General features: G+C 55.5%; 1 long non-coding RNA gene across 1 annotated transcript; it reads left to right on the forward strand.

Annotated features, from left to right (window-relative positions):
* Positions 1-336: 336 nt before the first annotated feature.
* LOC144303520 (uncharacterized) lies at positions 337-15066 on the forward strand. The gene is made up of 2 exons (XR_013370558.1): positions 337-1162; positions 13976-15066. It is a non-coding gene; the product is annotated as an uncharacterized LOC144303520 (long non-coding RNA).
* The last annotated feature ends 3803 nt before the right edge of the window (positions 15067-18869 follow it).

Here is an 18869-nt window from a genome sequence, read left to right on the forward strand (position 1 = left end):
GAGCGCAGGGGGGCGCAGGGGGCGCGGAGGGGGAGGGGAGGGGAGCGCAGGGAGGCGCGGAGGGGGAGGGGAGGGGAGCGCAGGGGGGCGCGGAGGGGGAGGGGAGCGCAGGGGGGCGCAGGGGGCGCGGAGGGGGAGGGGAGGGGAGCGCAGGGGGGCGCGGAGGGGGAGGGGAGCGCAGGGGGGCGCAGGGGGCGCGGAGGGGGAGGGGAGGGGAGCGCAGGGGGGCGCGGAGGGGGAGGGGAGCGCAGGGGGGCGCAGGGGGCGCGGAGGGGGAGGGGAGGGGAGCGCAGGGGGGGAGGGGGAGGGGAGGCGAGCGCAGGGGGCGCAGGGGGCGCGGAGGGGGAGGGGAGGCGAGCGCAGGGGGGACGCGCGGCGGGCCGGGCCCGGGCGCCCGGGGCTCGCAGCCTCCGCCGCGCTGCGCTCCTCCCGGCTCGCCGCGTCGCCAGCCCCCGGGCGCGGGTGAGGCTGCGGGGAGCGGGGGGCAGAGCGGCGCGGAGCCGGGGGCCTCCCTCCGCCGCCTCGCCCGGCCCTGCGCTGCCCGGCCCCGCGGGGCCCCGCCGGCCTGGCCCGCGCCTCGGCCCCTCGGCCCCTCGCCCTCGGCCCCTCGGCCCCTCGGCCCCTCCGCCCCGCGGCCCCGCGGCCCCTCCGCCCCGCCGCCCCTCCCGCCCTCGGCCCCTCGGCCCCGCCGCCCCCGCCGGCCCGGCCGCCCCCCGCCGCCTCCCGCAGCGGCGCCCGCTCGCCCGGCCCGGCCCGGCGCTGGCGGAGAAGGGCGGCCCCGCGCGCCGGGAGGGAGCTTTTAAAGCGACACACACGCCGCCCAGCGCCGAGCGCGCCCGCCGGGGGCTCGGCTCCGAGTGACGCTGGGGCCCCGCGCCCCGGGCCTAGGCGCCCTCGCCCGGAGCGACCCCGCGGGACCCGCCCCCCGCCCCGTGACCCCGCCCCCTCCGCGGGGCGCCCGAGCGCCTCTTGGGCCTGAGCCTTCCGCGCCCAGCCCTTTCCCTCTGCCCCTTCGCACACCCCGACCCACCCCAGGCCTCGCCTGGAAGCAGAGAATTTCAGGAATCTCAGAAACCTCAGAACACAGACAGCTCTACGGAGCGCCTACTGCGCGCCGAGCTCTGCGCAAGGCCCCGCGGGGACTTGGAGGCCCTGGCGACAGGTATGCCCGGGACACAGCTCATTTCTTCGGTTGCTCTGTGCATTGGCTCGACACTTGTTCCACGTATTCGGCGCCTTCCCGGTAGGCCCCACGCTGGACTCGGGGGCTTCGGGAAGGAGAGCAGCATTGCTTACGGCTTACAGCCCCTGGGGGAGTAGAGGGGGGGTCAGTGCAGGACAAAGGCAAGTTCTGGAATAAATGGTAAGGGATTGGGGAGGGCGGGGAGCAACCCGGGTCAGGGGCTGGCAGGCTCTCCCTGGAGGCAACCCTTGAGCTGCATCTGGAAGGAGAAGTAGGAGTTACCCAGGTGACTGTCAGTGTGGGGGAGGTGGGGATGAGCGCTCCTGGCAGGGAGGAGAGTTAGGGGGGAGGCTCGGAGGCACAGGGGAGGGGAGGGGAGTTTGAGCCAACTGTGTCCTTTGGAGATGCCTATTTGACAGCTGGAGGGGGTGGGGTGGGGGGAGTGGATTGGAGGAAGACCAGATCCTGGAGAGACTTGGAGGCCACAGTCAGGCGCTAGGATTTCCTCCCAGGGGCAGAGGGGAGTGATGATGTCCGGGACGAGTCTGTTCCTGCTCACCTTCTCAGGAGATCCCTCCCGTGGTGTTGTGGACGGGAACGCTGAGGGCCAGGCCACAAGGAGGAGACCAGTTAGGAGGCCGTTGCAAGAATTCAGCTGGGCGGGGGGTGGGGGTGGGAGCAGAGATGGAGAGGATGGGATGCTTTGAGAAAGCATTTAGGAGAATTGGACGGGACTTAGGGACTGGCTGAACTTTGAGAGGGAGGGAGAGTCCAGGATGCCTCTTACAGCTGACGGCTTACAGCTCGGGAGACTGAGTGGACGGCTGTGCCGCCACTTTCACGAGAGAGCAGTGGGGAAGAACGGGTCTGGGGTGAAAATGAGCAGTCCGATTTGGGACACGTGGCGATACCCCGAGGACAGTCGACTGTATGGACCTGTTATGCCCGGCCTGGAGAGGTTGGTTTGTTTTCAATTGAATCATCATTGGAGGCGACGTGATTAAGCAGGACGATTGTGTAGACTAGTACCAAAAGCAGTAAGTGTAGGCTGGAACTTTGGAAAAGAGCCCCCGAGTGAGATGGAGCAGGAACAGTCAGGGAGTTAGGAGAATAGAGAGGATAGGGCATCTTGCAGGCCAGGGAGGACGGGGTTCGGAGGAATGCATGCTCAGCCGTGTCAAAAGCTGCAGAGAGCTGCTGGGAGAAGGAATGGAAAGTGCCCACTGGCCTTGGGACTTAGGAGGCCACCGGTGGTGTGGCAGGGGCAGGTTTTTGGGGGGGTAAGAAAGAAAAGGAAGGTGGCAGGAGCCCTATCATTGGGCATTGGGTGCTGAATGGTTCGTGAGGAACAGAAGTGAGTCTAAGTGACACTTGGCTGCCCATTCTTCATCCCCCAGACTCTGGCAACCACCCTTCTTCTATTTTCTGTGTCCGTGAATGTAACTACTCTTGGCACTTCACAGAAGTGGAATCCTATAGTCCCACCAACCATTTTCATAGAAGCTATGATGCTAAGGATAGCCAACATCAAAAATGGGCTGAGCCTGAGAAAATAGAGGAGTTTCTAGCTTAGGTCCACAGGACCATCTGTGCACGTCCGGGATGGGGGGAGTCGTATTCGAACTGGGAGTTATTAGGAGACAGTGAGCTTGGTTTCAGAGGATGAGATGGAAGTGCTTAATACCTACTTGATTCTGGGTCTCATTAGTGGAAGTGTGTTATTTGGGAAAAGGGAGATGACATTTCTTCTGCTGCCTGGGTGGATCGAATGTCGAGGACCCCCATGCGGTGGGGGGATCCCCAGGAGGGCAGCCAGACGGAGAAGCAGAGGGACTGGTGTATATGTCCTGTGAAGAAGGGGTAGGCTGGTCAGAGCAGAGCAGAGGAGAGGATCGTCAGAAGATGTCTGATTATAAATCTCCAAAGGGCGACCACAGGCGAGAGACAATAACTAGGCTCTGGGTGGTGCTCAGGCCTGCCTTCCTCAGCGTTTGGAGTTTGGCCCATTCTCTCTTCCTTTCAACCTCCCTGGGCACCTGCCCAGATGTCCCATCCTTCAGAATTCTGCTTAGATCCATACTCCCTCCCCCTGCCACCTCCGGACAGCCTTGCCTAGTCCTTAGTTGGCAGAGAGAAACAGAAGCATTTTTTTTGGCCCTTAACCGAATGTTTCCGAGGATGTTCATTTAATGTGCTAGCTGTGCGACCTTGGGCAAGTCACTTAACCTCTCTGAGCGAGGATAAGGAGCCCATGAACATTTTATTTTTCCCTCTATTGGCTGCCTTGCCAAAAGGGGAGGGGGAGCTGTTTTTCTAATGTCTCTTTGACTCGGAAAAATAGGGATGATAACAGTCCCTACTTTCCAGGGTCATTGTGAGCTTGGAATAAAATAACGCGTGTAGAAGTACTTGGCCCGATGCCTGGCACCTGGTAGGTGCTCCGTGGATGGTAGCTGCTCTCAGCTCTTATTAACGGCTTTGTGTCTGAAAGCCTTATTTCTCTGTGAGGCTCTGACTCCCCAAGATGGTGTCTGTTTCGTGTCTGCCCCCGTCTCTCGCATGGACCAGTGTCGTGGACTGTATCAGTTAGTGACTTTTACCTCTTTAGCCTGTTTCCCATCACCCTACTTCTGGCATCCCTTTCCTTTGGGAACCTCCCCGTTGTCACCGAGACCTAGTGGGCTGCCCAATGCTCCCACTTATCCTACCCCATGGCCAGCAGGTGGGCATGTGACCCAGACTGCGCATATTATAGAACCTCACCCTCTAGCGTCAGGGGTCAGGGATCGGCCCAAGAGGTAGGCAACACTACCCAAGCAGAGCCAATCAGACTCTTTCCCCAGGATTGATATGTGGGTGCTAGGGGAGCGAAGCCTTCTTACTGGGCCGCAAAGGCTGCTGACAGCCAGGAGTCTAGGGTAACAGAGTGGGGAGGAGTTTAGAGAGCATGCTAGGGGCACTGAGTCCCAATCTTGGCTTTTACGGCCTGGCAGTCTTTCTTTCAGCCCTGGGAGCTGCAACAGCATCCTGCCCATCTCGAAGAGCCAATAAATTCCTTTTATTGCTCCAACTTGTTTGGTTGGGTTTCTGTCTCATACAACCAATAAGAACCTGACACATTCAGGGAATATTAGCAAACAGGTGACTGGCTAAATGATCAGATTCTGGAGAGGGTGGGATGTCAAAGATCCTGAAACCCAAGGGTTGGGGGCTGCTGCCCTGTGGCCGTAGAAGGGAGAGTGGGTATTTGGTGGGTTATTTATATCAGGCAGACTTGGATTCCAGTTCCAACTCTGCCATTTATTAGCTGTGTGATCTTGGTCAAGTTCCTTACCGTCTCTGAACCTCAGGTTCCTTATCTGCAAAATGGTCAAAGGAATAGAGACTGCATAGGGTTGCCCTGAGGATGGAATGAAATAAGTGACGAAGCACCAAGCACTGTGCCCTAGGTGGGGGCACAGGAGACAAGAGCTAGAAAAATGGTAGCTGTTTTTCTTAGCTCGCAACCCCTTGCCACTGATAGCATAGGACTGAGGTTGGGACGCAGGTCACAAGGGAACCACGATTCAATCTGCAAGCTGAATGCTCAGAAGGAGGGGGGCCTGGCTTTCCACTAACCACGTGACTCGCTAAATCTTCCCAAGCCTCAGTTTCCTCTTTTTTTTTTTTTTTTCAGTTTCCTCTTTGTCAACACTTTCTTGATGGATATCTTGAAGGCTAAATCCACGTAGCATGTTCAGCACAGGGCTCAGTAGGTGTTCCATAAATATGATTGTTATCAATGTTTGCGGCCTAGGGAAATTTCTGAGCACAAAGGTAGGATCAGTGGATAATGTTACAGGCAAACTTTCCATGAGAAAATCCCCAAGTAAAGGAGCGTCTGTATCTGAATCTCCCAGGAAAGGCCATTTCGGAATGAGGTGGGGGGACATGTGTTTTTCTGTAGCTGGACGGTGGTAGGGCTCATATCGGGGAAGCCATGTCTGGGAGCATTCCTGTCACCTTCTTGCTCCCTGTGATCTCCCCAGCTAAGACAAGGTTTTCTTTTTTTTTTTTTTTTTAAAGATTTATTTATTTATTTATTTATTTATTTATTTATTTATTTATTTATTTATGATAGACACACACACAGAAGGGGGGTGGGCAGAGACACAGGCAGAGAGAGAAGCAGGCTCCATGCTGGGAGCCTGATGCGGGACTCGATCCCAGGACTCCAGGATCGTGCCCTGGGCCAAAGGCAGGCTCTAAACTGCTGAGCCACCCAGGGATCCCCCAAGACAAGGTTTTCAAAAGATTTTTCTACACTGGCTGCCTCTTCTTCCTCACTTCTGATTAGTTCTCAAGCTTTATCACCTGGTTTCAGCTGCCATTGCATTGTTGGAATCACCATCACTGAGCAAGATCTTGTTCTTGCTAAGACCAGCAGACACTTTTTCTCCCCTAAGGTGACCACTTTGTAGCCCCGACCCTGAGAAGCTGGTCCACTCTCTGTTCTATGACATTATAGCTCATTTTCAACTGATTCTCTTCCCAGCCCTCTGAGCACTGCTTCTCAGTTGGCCTTTAGCATTCTTCTTCTGGGGCGCCTGGGTGGCTCAGCGGTTGAGTGCCCGCCTTCAGCCCAGGGCGTGATCCTGGGGTCCCGGGATCGAGTCCCACGTTGGGCTCCCTGCATGGAGCCTGCTTCTCCCTCTGCCTGTGTCTCTGCCTCTCTGTGTGTGTGTGTGTCTCTCATGAGTGAATAAGTAAAATCTTTTTTTTAAAAGAGGATCCTACTTCTTCTGGTCCCTGGAATGTTGGTGATCCTTGGGGGTTCTCACTTGGACTTTCTTCTCACTCCATACGCCTTCCCCAAGGGAAGTCTTCCACATTCCCTAAAGGTTTCCGACCTCCAGTTTGCTATTTCCAGAAGAAACTGTTCCAAAACTTCAGATCGTATTGCTACCTGCCTGCTGGACATTTCCATGACGATATCATGAGGCGCCTTGAACTCAGTGTACCCACATCAGAACCCATTATCTTCCCCCTATCCCCCACCAAATGTAGCCCCTTTTATCACCCCCCATCTCAGAGGCTGGCGCCACCCTGCAGCCCACCATGCAAGCTGGAAACCTGTGATCATCCTAGACTCTCACTTTCCCGCATCCCTTGGGGAGCTAAGTCCTGTTCATTCTACCCTCTTAACACTGCGTAGACAGGTATGTTCTCTCTGCTGATGGCCAGGCCCTGTCTTGAACCCCCTGGCCCCCATTAGCTGATGGCCAACTAATGGGTCTGCCAACCTTCAGACTTATTCTGTGGAGTCCACTGTGACTGGTATCAGTTTTCTGATCTCCCTGTTTACGACATTCCATGGCTTCCCATCCCTACAAGGCAAATCCAGCCTCCTTAGTTTGGTGTTCACCTCTTTTCAGGAGTTTGCCCTTGTTAGTCTCTGCAGCCTCCTCTCTGTAGCCTCTTGCTCCCTTGGCTTCTGCCGGGAGCTCCTCATGCACCGCTCCCTTTATACTTGCTCTCCTCTTTGCCTGGAATGCTCCCCTGCTTCACCCTTTTCCTTGACACCAACCGCCAGAACTACCTGAAACATTCCCCCAGCGTGTGACGTCTCTCCTCTGCGCCACCACAGATGCCTGGTCCTCCGCAAGCGCTTGCCATGTTGCATTGTCATTGTGAGTCTGACCCTCACAATGAGCTGCCGGAGAGCAGACACCTCCAGGTCCTCCACGTCCAGCAGAGTCTGCTGTAGTCAATTCTCCAGCTATATTTTTTTTGAATATTGAATCTCTAAAATACCTGTTGTCTCACATCTTCATTAAACAAAATATCCTTAAGGTGGAAAAAGCTGGACGGAAAGAGCAGGGCACATAGCTCAGGGGTTTTCCCAACCACATCCTGAGCCTTCCCACCCATGAACCTCTGATGCTCAGACCCTGCCAACAGCATCAGTCTGCCCACAGTATGGGCAAAGTGTGTTGTTATCAACCCCTCCTGCCTTCCGGAGAATCGTATGCTGTCCATGACCCCTCACTCTCTGCCCTCCTGTCAGTTAAATCATACCCCCATACAAAAAAAAAAAAAAATCCTACCCCCTGCACACACACCCCCGCCTCTTTCTCCTGGGCCCTTTCCATCAGCATTTACACCTGCTTTCTAACTCTTCCATCTTAAAAGTAAGATCTCACTTCCCTCTCCAAGAACTGGCTCATCTTTCCTCTCTCCACAGCCAGACTTACCCCAAGAGTTGTCCCCATGCCCGGCCTCTTCTTCCCCAGCTCCCACTCACTCCTCTTCCTTGGCAATCTGGCACCCGCCTGTACCACTCCTCTAGCCAAATGTTAAATGCTGAGGTCACCTGTGACCTCTAAGAAGCCCCACCCTCAAGTCCTGACCTGACCTGTCTTCCCACTACATTTGGTAGTTAACCACCTCTTTTGTCGGCCGCCTCTTTCTCCTCGGCTTCGGGGGGCACCAAGCCTTCCCGGATTTCTGTGGGGGGCGTGGGGGGTGTATCCACCACAGGCCCCAAGCTCCCTCTGTCTTTCCACTCTGCCCCCGTCAGAACGCAGCAGTGCTCCAGGCTCAGCTCTACGTCCCGTTCATCCTCACCCCTGTCTCGTCCCCCTCTGTCCTGCCCCCACCCCCGCCCAGCTCGTGGCCCCTCATCCCCACATGGCATCTCCAGCCCAGACTCTCTCCAGGTTCCAGACTCATGGGATCCTCTGCCTCCTGGGGAGCTGGGATTCAAAACTGAACTCGGGATATCTCTGAAGCAAGCCCTCAGCTCCTCTATCTCAGCAGCTTACAGAGACTCTGGGAAGCTTCTTTTATACCTATATCTCCTCACCCCCCCACCCCAACATCAAATCCACCTCTGCTCGTTCTGCCTCCCGCGTGTCTCCCAGTCTCCCTTCTCTGCTGCCACCGCCGTGTCTGAGACACCGTCATCTCTCCCCCAGGCAGTGAAATCCACCCCCTACCACGTGCTCGCTGGGCCTTTCAAGGCATTAGCCCCGTGGCAGGCACAGGGATCTCAAAAAACTCTGAGTCAGACGTATCATTCCCCTGCTTAGAAACATCACGTGTCTCACATTTTCCTAAAATCCCCAATGCACAGGAGCCCCTGGCTGGTGTGGCCCCTGCAGCTCCCCCCCACCTCCCCGCCCTCTGTCCTCACCTCCCCGGACTCCCACCCATCAGCCCTGCTGACCTTTCAGCGCCTGGGATGCACACAGTCCTCTAGGCCGGGCACCTGCTGTCCCCTCTGCCCGGGGCACTCTCCCCCACCTTCATGCAGCTAATGTCCGTTCATCCTTGAGGTCCTGGCTGAAAGGTCACTTCTCGGGGAAAGGCCTATGCACCCCACCCCCCGACACCCAGTCCTTGCTAGGTTTCGGATCCTGTGGCCTACGGCAGGCCGCCTCTTAGCCCCTTTTGGACGTCTTGGCGCCTGTGCCGCCGGCCCCACAACACGCAGACTCCTTTACCAAACCAGGGGTCGCGCCTCCTCCGAGCTGCCTGTTCGGTGGCCGAGCCCAGAGGATCCAGGGCAGAGGCTGCGCCGTCCCGAGCATCCCTGTGCCCCGGGCCTGGCATCTGGCCAGGCGAGGACGCGGAGTCCCCGGGACGGGCCTTCGGAGAGTGGCCCGCGCCGCCCTCCCCGCAGCACCATCACTCTGCAGCGCGCCGGGCGCTGAGCCTTCTTTCCCTTTCCATCCTAAGCTAACTCTTCACGGAAACTTTGACTACAAAGAGAAAAGCAATAATAATTACTTGGCGAGTAATAATCGACAGAAGCGCAGAAGGAAATAAGACCCAGGCTATAGGGGCAGCCCCGGGGGCTCAGCGGTTTAGCGCCTGTGGCCCAGGGCGGGATCCTGGAGGCCCGGGATCGAGTCCCACGTCGGGCTCCTTGCGTGGAGCCTGCTTCTCCCTCTGCCTGTCTCTCCCTCTTCTCCATCTCTGCCTCTCTCTCCCTCTCTCTTTGTGTCCCTCATGAATGAATAAATAAATAAAATCTTTAAAAAAAAAAAAAAAAGACCCAGACTATAAAACACAAGAGCCTAGAGATGGTTGAGGCCAAGAGGCTGGGCTCCATGAGGTCTCTTGGGGATCACTGCCCCTTTGGCCCTTGGGCCAGGACTTCCACCCTTGTCCCGTACTCTGGGCTCAGTCCTGGCTAGGGGGGCGCCTCCCTGGGCACTCTCACTGGCTGACAAATCTGTGGGCGGCACCTCTAAGGGGACTGGGATCTCCAGGGATGGGGAAACAGAGGCCCAGACAGAGGAGTGGAGAGTGGGCTTCGGTGTTCAGCCCCAGACCCAGATCACACCCGTGCTGGCTGAGCTGGTCTGTGTAGCCCCTGCCCCTGCAGGGGCTGGCCCTGGACCGATAGGGGGTAAGAATGGAGGGGAGGGGGCCCAAGTGCGTGGAGGCAAATGGGTACAGCTGAGCCGGAAGGGGGGGCTGGGGGGAGGGGAGGGCCCGCGGAGCAGGGGGCAGGACGGAACAGCAGGTTCTTGTCAGGCACACAATTTAATTCTGAGGCTGTATCCCTCGTGCCTGAGAGATTTTCAGCTTGCAATAGTGTCATTTACAGATGGATTTGCAGTGGCGAATTACAAGTTTGTAAGCAACAGCTTCTCTGACGCCTCGAAGAAAAAAAAGCCTTATCCCTCTGCAAATTATAAATTCATAACTAACACTTTTATCCAACTGAATGCAAAACAAATTCATTACCAGCTATATTATTCCATTGAATACCAAGTGAATGAACTGCGCAGGATTTTGTGCGGATTAGGGATACGTCGGGAGATGGGGACCAGACAGCCCTTCCTCCGGTCCCTCTTCTTTGTGTCCCTTCGGGCCCACCTCAAGCTAACCCCAAATGCAGGCGGAATTGGACGGGGCACACTGCTTGGATCAAAAGGAGGCTGGAGGTTATGGTGGTGATGGTGGCGAAGATGGTGCGGGGGGGCGGGTGCGCCGAAACACAACCACCCTGCGGGCGCGAGTGTACATCTTTTGCATGATTATTAAAATTGTTGTGGTGTTATCTTAAGATACTATCTGGTGAATGCCTAAGTCCTTGTGAGGTGCAGGACACCCCCCTGTAAAAGGAGATCATTGCAGTCGTTCACTACGCAGGAAGACTCGAGTCCTCTGAGCAGACTCCAGACTGGAGCAGGAATTCCCAGTGTCTCCCCAGAGCGTTACTCTCAAGACCACGTTCCAAGGTGCTGAGCATGTGGATGGGTGATCCTGGGGGCAGGGGGTGCGTCCAGACCATGCCTGCCACATGCGGGCCCTTTGGGGTCTGTGGCGGGATGGGGGGGTCATACTTTTTAACTCAGATAATTTAGTCCCTGACTCTCTGGTGTATTCCCCATGTGCGGTTCTCGAAACTTAACTTTTCTCTTTAATGTTTATTTTAGAAAATCAGGAACATACAAATAAACAGAACTAAAAAATATGTATACGTCCTGCCAGAAACAACCCAAAGTGGTTGAATGAATGGAAAGCTGTTCATTCAGGAACTCTCATCGCTTGGAAGACTTGTCTCCACGTTGGCTGTGGAAGAGGAGGGGAGATGGCCCATGCTGTAGCTGTGCAAGCAAGGGCCGGGGACCACAGCTCCCGTAGGATCCCCTCCACCCCCCACACTGCCCCACAGTGTTCCCAGCCTCCGTGTCCCGTCTCGGCCTCTCCTCCAGGCCAACCTCCCTGCCTCCCTTCCTCCTATTTCTCTGATCCTGGTGCCTCTCTCTGCATCCTGCTCAGGAGCCAAATGACTTCTTATCTCATGCTGAATGGTTTGCAACCATCATCTCACTGAACAGTTGACCGAGGGTTTTTTTTTTTCTAAACAAAGACAGTTTCCCATCTGAGAACAATTTCTGGTGCCAACTGTGAAGATAAACTATCTTTACCTTGTTTTATGAACACATATTTTTTAGAAAGAGAGGGTTATTCTACAAATGCTGATATCAAACCTGCTTTTGTTCATTAACAATGTAGCATCCGCATATTTGTATGCCCATCGAGAAATCTATATGTGCTGTTTTAATGGCTGCATATTCGTCCATGTGATTTTTAAAATTTTTTATTTATTTATTCATGGTAGACAGAGAGAGAGAGAGAGAGACACAGGCAGAGGGAGAAGCAGGCTTCATGCCGGGAGCCTGACGCGGGACCCGATCCTGGGACTCCAGGATCATGCCCTGGGCCAAAGGCAGGCGCTAAACTGCTGAGCCACCCAGGGATCCCAGTCCATGTGATTTTTTTTTAGTCTCTCTCTCTCTCTCTCTCTCTCTCTCTCTCTTCTGCTATGCACTTAGGCTGTTTCTAGTTTTTGCTATTATAACAGCACATATCATCCTTGCACATTAATTATTTCCTTAGGTTCTTAAAAGTAAAATTTCTGAGAAGGCACTTTCCAAAGGCTATTGTCATATCATTGAACTACTCTTTTTTTCTTTTTTAATTGCACTTCTCTTCAGAAAGTTCATGCTGATTTGTATTCCCGGCAGCAGATTGTGTTATTGCCCCCTTACTATTAGTTCTAGCTTTGTCTCAGTTACGCTCCGAGGTGCCACAGGAGGACCCCCGTGGCCGCTCTGGTGACACACGGCAACCAGTGAGTGACTCCTTGAAGGATGAAGAGACTCAGGAACAAGAATGGGGGCCATGTGACCCACCTGCCCCTCCTATAGATCCTTTGATGGCCTCCGTGGAGGGATTTGAAATTGATTGATTGATTGAACCATTGATTTTATGAAGGAAGATACTATGTCCCTTCCAGTGATGGTGATGGTCACCAGTGCAGTGTAATGATGGGTGGCCATGCGGTGAGTGGCAGGTAAGGGTGGAGGTGATGGGGAGTGCAGCGTTGTCATGGAGCCGGTGGGGGCGGCACCGCCCACAGGAAGGCCATCACAGTGGCGGCAGTGGGGACCGCGGTGGCAGGGAGGTGAGCCCAATGGTGATGGAGGCCGTGAGGCCGTGAGGGCAGCAGTAGCGGAGAATTGGAGGTGTCCCTGTGGTGGTGCGGGGCTGCTGTGGAAAAGTGCAGATGGAGGTGGTGCAAGTGACAGTAAGAGTATGCTACAGGATTACACAGATATACCACCGGGGAAGAGGTTGTCTCAGGCCTGGGGAACAGTGTGAACAAAAGAAGCAGCGTGAGACTAGTGCCAAGAAAAGCGAGGAGATCCACTGGCCAGCAAGGTGGTCGAGGAGAAGTTTCATGGTGGTTGGTGCTGGGGAGGGTCTGGAAAGGGGCAAGAGAAATTTGGACTCCAGGAGGGCAGTGGAGAGACGTTTTGGATCCTGGGGTGAAGGTGGACGGGAGACGAGTTCCCTGTAGGACAAAGGAGGAGAATCTGAGGAGCTGAGCTGCCAGCCACGCTGCGGAACTCGAAGGGGAGTGGCAGGTGGACTAGACCCTCCAGGGTGCCTGTGAGCATCCAGGGGCCGCCAGCAGCCCGCAGGAAAAGGGGGAAGGGTCCACGGCACCGGGTCCGACCCACAGGGGGGAAGGGCCCCTGACCCCGGCCACTCCTGTGCCAGCCCCAACCAGCAAACCCCACTCTCACCTTTGATGGAGCGGGAGAAAGGTCTAGACCAGTGGTTCCGGCCGCCCCCACCTCTCCCGCAGCAGCTCCCAGCACCCACCCTGAGTCTGATAGGCATTTACTCGTAGCGCTGCCTGGGAAGAGGCCTCTCCTGCTTCTCTGGATGTAGCACGAAGCCTGCTTTGACGTGTGCACAAAGCTGCAGGATTCTTTCTTTCAGGGCAAGGACACCTGGAAAATCTCAGGGAGGCAGAGCGCTGGTATCTGAGCAGCCGCATCCTGGGGATGAGGGGTTACTCCCTCCCTGGGGCTGGGGCTGGTCTCCTCTCCCGCGGCCTGCTGTCCTCCTCACTCCTACACAGAAGCCCCCGGAGCCGGTGGGTGATCTCTAGGCAAGAGCGCGAAACATACTTTTTCTCCCATTTTAACGATCTCAGTGACCTCACAAGGTTTCCATGGTGACAAGACCAAGGAGTCAGTCAGGGGGCCCTTGGTGAATTAGGCCAAACACACCCACCCCCCAGGACCTTCTTCCTGGTGCTGGGCTTCGGGAGTGGACTCTAGATCATCAGCCAGCAGCAGAGGGAAGGTCATTCTAGGCACCAGGGCAGACGAGGCGACTGAGGGGGGTGGAAAGGGCACAGCGCAGGGGCCGCGAGGAGATTAGCACCTGGTGAGGAATTGGGGGCTTGCCATCTGAAGCTTGGCTTTGCAGGGAGCAGCCAGGGCCCAGGGCCCAAGGACACAGGCGGTGGAGTCCAAGTGACCCAGGTGTGAGTGACACCCACGTCCTATGGCTGCGCATCTCCCGAACATCGCAGTCAAGGCACCTAGCGAGTGCTTATACATTCCTGTTTTCTCCCTCCTGCCCTTTCGATCGTCTGCACCATGGGCCACTGCAGCTTCCTGAGGGGTTTGAAGTGCCATCTTGCCCCCCACCCCGAATTTCTTGCCTTCAGGCACTGAATAATTCAATCTTTACATAGCACAGCGATTGAAATGCCCCATCCGTGGTCCTACTGCTGGAAATTCCACCACAGAAGCCCCACGGCTTTGCACCCAACCTCCCTGTAAATGGTACCCTCTTACCTGGGAGGTGATTCGTCCCATCTTTGGTCCCTGGACAGGGGCAGTAGTGCTGGGAGACGGGGACAGCAGGTTTTTTCTTTTTTCTTTTTTCTTTCTTTTTTTTCTTTCCTTTCTTTCTTTCTTTTTAGTGCAGATGGAGCCTGTGAGTGAGGGTGAATGAGAAAGAGAAAGCAAACGAGAGAGTTTGCTCCCCTGAAATCCTGGCCAGCGGTCATGGCTTTGGCTGCGGAATTTCTCTGAGGGAGAGTGATGGAAAGCCCAGAGATTACCGAGCATCTGAGAGGAGTCAGATATGGACATCGTGACACACTTTGCACCGTGGAAAACGGCAGAGAAATCTATAAGCTTGGCTTTCGGAGAATAGGTCCCGGAGGTGGGATAAAGTGGCTCCGTGCACCTGCAGCTCAGCTGGGTGCCTCCGGGGGAATCGCGCCACCTCAAGCAAGACAAGGCCCACTTGCCAGGAGTCTGGGGGCAGAGAGCTGGGGAAGGAGCCCGCCTGGGTATGTCTCTTTGCCTTGACAGGTTCTCTGGGGAAGTCAGCTTTTATGAAGCCTGAAGAACGATTTGTAATCGGCCCATCAGATATTCAGAAACACTTTTTCACCTAGAATCTCACTTGCTGGGAGTCTGTGGCCTGTAGTGGCTATGGATTCTCCGTCAGCATCTGCAGTCCTCTACCCCATGTCCGAGGCAGCCTGGATCTCCCAGTGGGCAAATCCCACCTCTCAATGGGTCCAGGCCCACCGCATCCTTGGGAGGCATCTGGGTCTCACGGTCCTGAGCTGCTGTCTTCTGGGACGACCGGGAATCGGGCCCACTGGCCTGGGTCTTCTGCTAACAGGGCAGCTTCCAGCCCAAGCCTAACAGTTGCCAATCCTGGGAGCTCTACCAGACACCCTCCTCCTCCTCCTGTCTCTGATCTCTCCAGCTCCATCCTGTGTCCCATTCCCCCCCCCACCCCCACCCAAGGCTTGGACCTTATTCTTGAACTTTGAGTGCCCTTGGGCTGCTTCTTCACTCCATTTGCTCAGGATGTGCAGAATCACTGAAGAGAATTCATGTTGGGTGTAGGGGAATAGGCGAAGGGAATTAAGAGTACACTTGTCTGGGTGAGCACTGAGTAATATATGAAAGTGTTGAACTGCTACATTGTACACCTGAAACAACTATACCACTGTCTGTTACCTACACTGGAATTAAAAAAAAAAAATTCACATTGGGGATTTTTTCTTCTTTTCTCTTTTACATTTCCTAACTGGATTTTGCTAGTGTATTTCTTGATTCCCGCCATCTTGCTGACCTCCTCCATAGTCTCTTTCTTGTTTTTCAGTTTATTCTCTGGAGTGTTCTGGATAAACAATCATATCATGAACAAATAACGATAGCGATTTCTCCTTCTTCCTGAATGTTATGCTTCTTTTTATTTGCATTTTTAATGTACTATTGCATTAGCTAGAACTTCCAGAACAATGCAGACTAATTGTGGTAATAGCAGGCAATCCCATCCCACTCTGCCTTAAATATGAGCACCTCTCCTCGCCAAGAATGTTGTTGTTGACTGTTGGTCGCGGACAGGTATTTTTTTTTTTTTATGATGTTGAGAAAATGTTCTTTTATTTTTATTTCACTAGGAGTTTTCATCAGAATGGATGTTCAGTTCTATCAAACGCATTTTTGGTTTTTGTTAAGATTGTCAACGAACTTTTCCCTCTCTGGTAATTGATGTGATTAATCATATGGGCCGATTTTCTCACGTGTAGTCACCCTCACCCCGCTGCACTTCTAACACAGCCACCTGTGAAGTGGGGAGGAGATCTGTTGCCCAAGAGAAGTCTGGTTGAGTAGCAGCTCTACCCTGTGCTCTGAATCCCATGGCCCTGAGCACGCTTTGCCCCACCCCCACCGTCTACTCCAGGATGTAATCCTGTGATGCCTAGGGGCTTGAGCTGCGGTTCTGGAGATGTGGACGGGGTGCTGGCTGGTCCCAGAGTGATCTTTTTTTTTTTTTTTTTTTTTTTATTTATTTATTCCTGAGAGATGCAGACAGAGAGGCAGGGACACAGGAAGAGGGAGAAGCAGGCTCCCTGCAGGGAGCCCGATGTGGGACTCGATCCTGGGACTCTGGGAGCATGACCTGAGCCAAAGGCAGATGCTCAACCGCTGAGCCACCCAGGCATCCCCCAGAGTGATCTTCTAAAGGTCGGTCAGATAGATGACTCCCTTCACTGGCTCCCCATCGCCTTCAGCAGAAAATCCAAGCTTCTAGCCGCATGGTCCTGGCCTCTTACAACTGGCCTTTGCCCAACACCATCCCCCGGCCCGCCATCTCCCCATCTTCTCCCCTCTAACCACGTGGAAATTTTGGCAGGTGGCAGTGGGGTGTCAAGGTCTGTGCCTCTGGGCCCTTTCACAAGCTGTTGTCTCATGTGGAATGTTCTCCCCCAGGGAGGGCTCATCGGTCTCTCCGGGGAGCCTTCCTGACCCCACCTGCCGAGTCAGGAGCCCCTCCCCAGGTGCCACAGTCTATGAGTTCACTACCTCTTTGGTGCTTTCCAGGCAGAAGGTAGTTCTATGTGAACGGTTGTCTCCAGTAGCTCCAGGAGGCCAAGCAAGGGTCCTCCTCCCAGCCCAGGGCTTGCCCTACGACAAGTGTTGGTCTGCCAAGCCTGGGTCAAACACCGTCTGAAGACAGCCGTGAGCACAGTCAGCTGTCCAGACTCATGAACGCACCCTGTTTGAGCCCACCCCATCTGTGCCCTCCAGGGCTCACTGCCCCCCCTCCAACGGTCCTGTGTGTGTGGAGAAGCTCACAGGTGGCTGCAGCTCCCTGGAGCCTCTTTTAAAAATGCAGTCAGGCTTGTTTCCTCCTCGTAAACAACGACTTAGCACAATGTTGGGTCCCACGGGAGAGTGTTCCCCCAAGCAAAGGAGACGCGGGAAGGGGAGGCCAAGTGGGCCCAGGAGGGACCGGGTGACTGGGCATAGATGGGAGGCAGCAGGCAAAGGGGGCTTGGACGGGCTGCAGCCCCCGGTTTCCTGCACGGCCCCAGCTCTGGCATCTGATCTGGGCCTCGGCAACAGCTCTGCCTCTTTCTCCCTACTGGGCCTCAGGCTCACACCTGGTCCCCACGGAGGTGTCCTCAGCCCACCCAGAGAGGATCCATTTTCAACTCTGCCTTCTCCCGGCCACCAGGCGGCCAGTTAGAGTTGTCACCTCTGGTAACAGCAAGCTGATGGCAAATGGAGGGCCACTAAGCCTGAGGCGGGGTGAGGGTAGCTCACCCTGCCCCTCTCTTCTGCCCCCATCTACTCGCCCCGGGCAATCCTGGATAAGAATCTAATGAGATCAGGTGTCGTGGCCCCGAGGGCACTGGCGTCAGGTCGTCAGGTTGTGGAGTCAGGCGGAGCTGGGTTCAAGTTCCAGCTTCCCGTCTGGCTTGCTGTGTCATCTTGGGCACACGGCTTAACCTCTCTGAGCCTCGATTTCTTTACCCGTGGAGCAGTGCCCGCCCGCGGAGCCGTCGTGGGGATGAACTGAAGCGACTGACGGACCGCAAGGCGCTCAGCACACGTCTGACACACGGTCGGAGCTCAGCTCACGTCAGCCGATGTTACACATCACAGGGCGCAGCAGGCTGGGCACGGCGGTCGCTTCACACAGCCTCGTCTGCCATCAGGGGTAGGGAAACTGAGGCCCAGAGAGGCACAGGACAGCAGGCTCCTACAGTTCCTCCTCGGCCTCGGCTTGTGTCTGTGGAGGAGACCTCTGCGAGGAGCCACTGCTCCCGTCACAAAGGCCTTGACGCCCGCAGTCTTGGGTCTTGGGCTCTGCCCTACAAACATCTTGGCAGCCTCATTAATTTAACAAACTTTTGCACGGTGCTCACTAAGTGCCCAGTGGAGTTAGATGCCTTTTGTGTATACTAACTTTTTACTATCATTACCCCCATTGTATGGAGGAGGGAACGGAGCAGCTCACCCTTGCCCGAGGCCGTCCAGCCAGCGGGTGGGAGGGCCACCCTCGGCCAGCAGAGACACGCCAGCAGCCGGTTTCCCATCCTCAGGGGAGCCCAGCCCAGGCTGGGGGAGAGGGGAGGGTCATGAGGGTACCTGGGGCATCCGAAGCCTGTCTTGCCCCACCTTCAAAGCTGGGGTGGAGGAGGCAATCTTGTGGAACTTGAGCCTGAGGCTGGCCTAATGGGAACATGAGCTTCGCCCTACAAATGCCCGTCACTGGATGCCACGTCTCAGGCCACAGCAGGTATTTCCCTGGAGAGAGGACAGTGAAAACTTGGAACAAGGGAGCTTTTTATTATTCAGAATAACCACAGTATTTAATTTACTATTAATAATAGCTCTTGAGTCAACCTGCTCTTGAAGGGAAGCGGGAACTGAAAGGATGTCCCTCTCTCCTCTCCTGCCTCCCCTCCTTAGAATACTAGGAACACAGTCTCGAATGTTTGCATTGTGGGGCAGGTTGGCGTGGGAGGAAGTGAGGCCCAGCAGTGAACCCCTCTCCTTCCTCCCTGTCCAGCTGTGCTCTGCTATTCTTCTGTGGGTCCACGGCGGCCACCACCCCTCTGCTGGCAGGACCCCTGGAAGGACAGTGTGGCTTCTGTCTTTAGGCTGAGCTGAGGGCAGGGCCAGGGGCCTCCAGCTGAAGTAAAGGGAAATGTGGGCTCAGCAATCCTTGCTGCCTTAGCACTGATGGGAGCCATAGGGACCATAGGTAGGGGCGAGGAATCAGTGAAGCCGGGATCCCTCGGGGGCCCGTGTTTTGCCCTCTGCATCCAGTGTGGGTGCAGTGTCAGAAGGAGCCCATGCAGAGAGGAGCAGAGCCAGGGAGGAGACCGGAACCCGTGCCAGAGAGTTTGCGGCTTGGAGTCCAGAAGGCCCAGGGGGACCTGAGAACTGCCTTCAAGGAACTAGAGGGGTTTGTTTTCTCCACCATCCGTCTTCACTGAGGGCTCCTCTGCCAGGGGCTGGGAGTGTGTGGCCCAGTCTCTGTGGGGCTCTCAGGGTGG

Source organism: Canis aureus, chromosome 32 (assembly GCF_053574225.1).
Source record: "Canis aureus isolate CA01 chromosome 32, VMU_Caureus_v.1.0, whole genome shotgun sequence".
In the NCBI taxonomy this organism is placed as follows: Eukaryota; Metazoa; Chordata; class Mammalia; order Carnivora; family Canidae; genus Canis; species Canis aureus.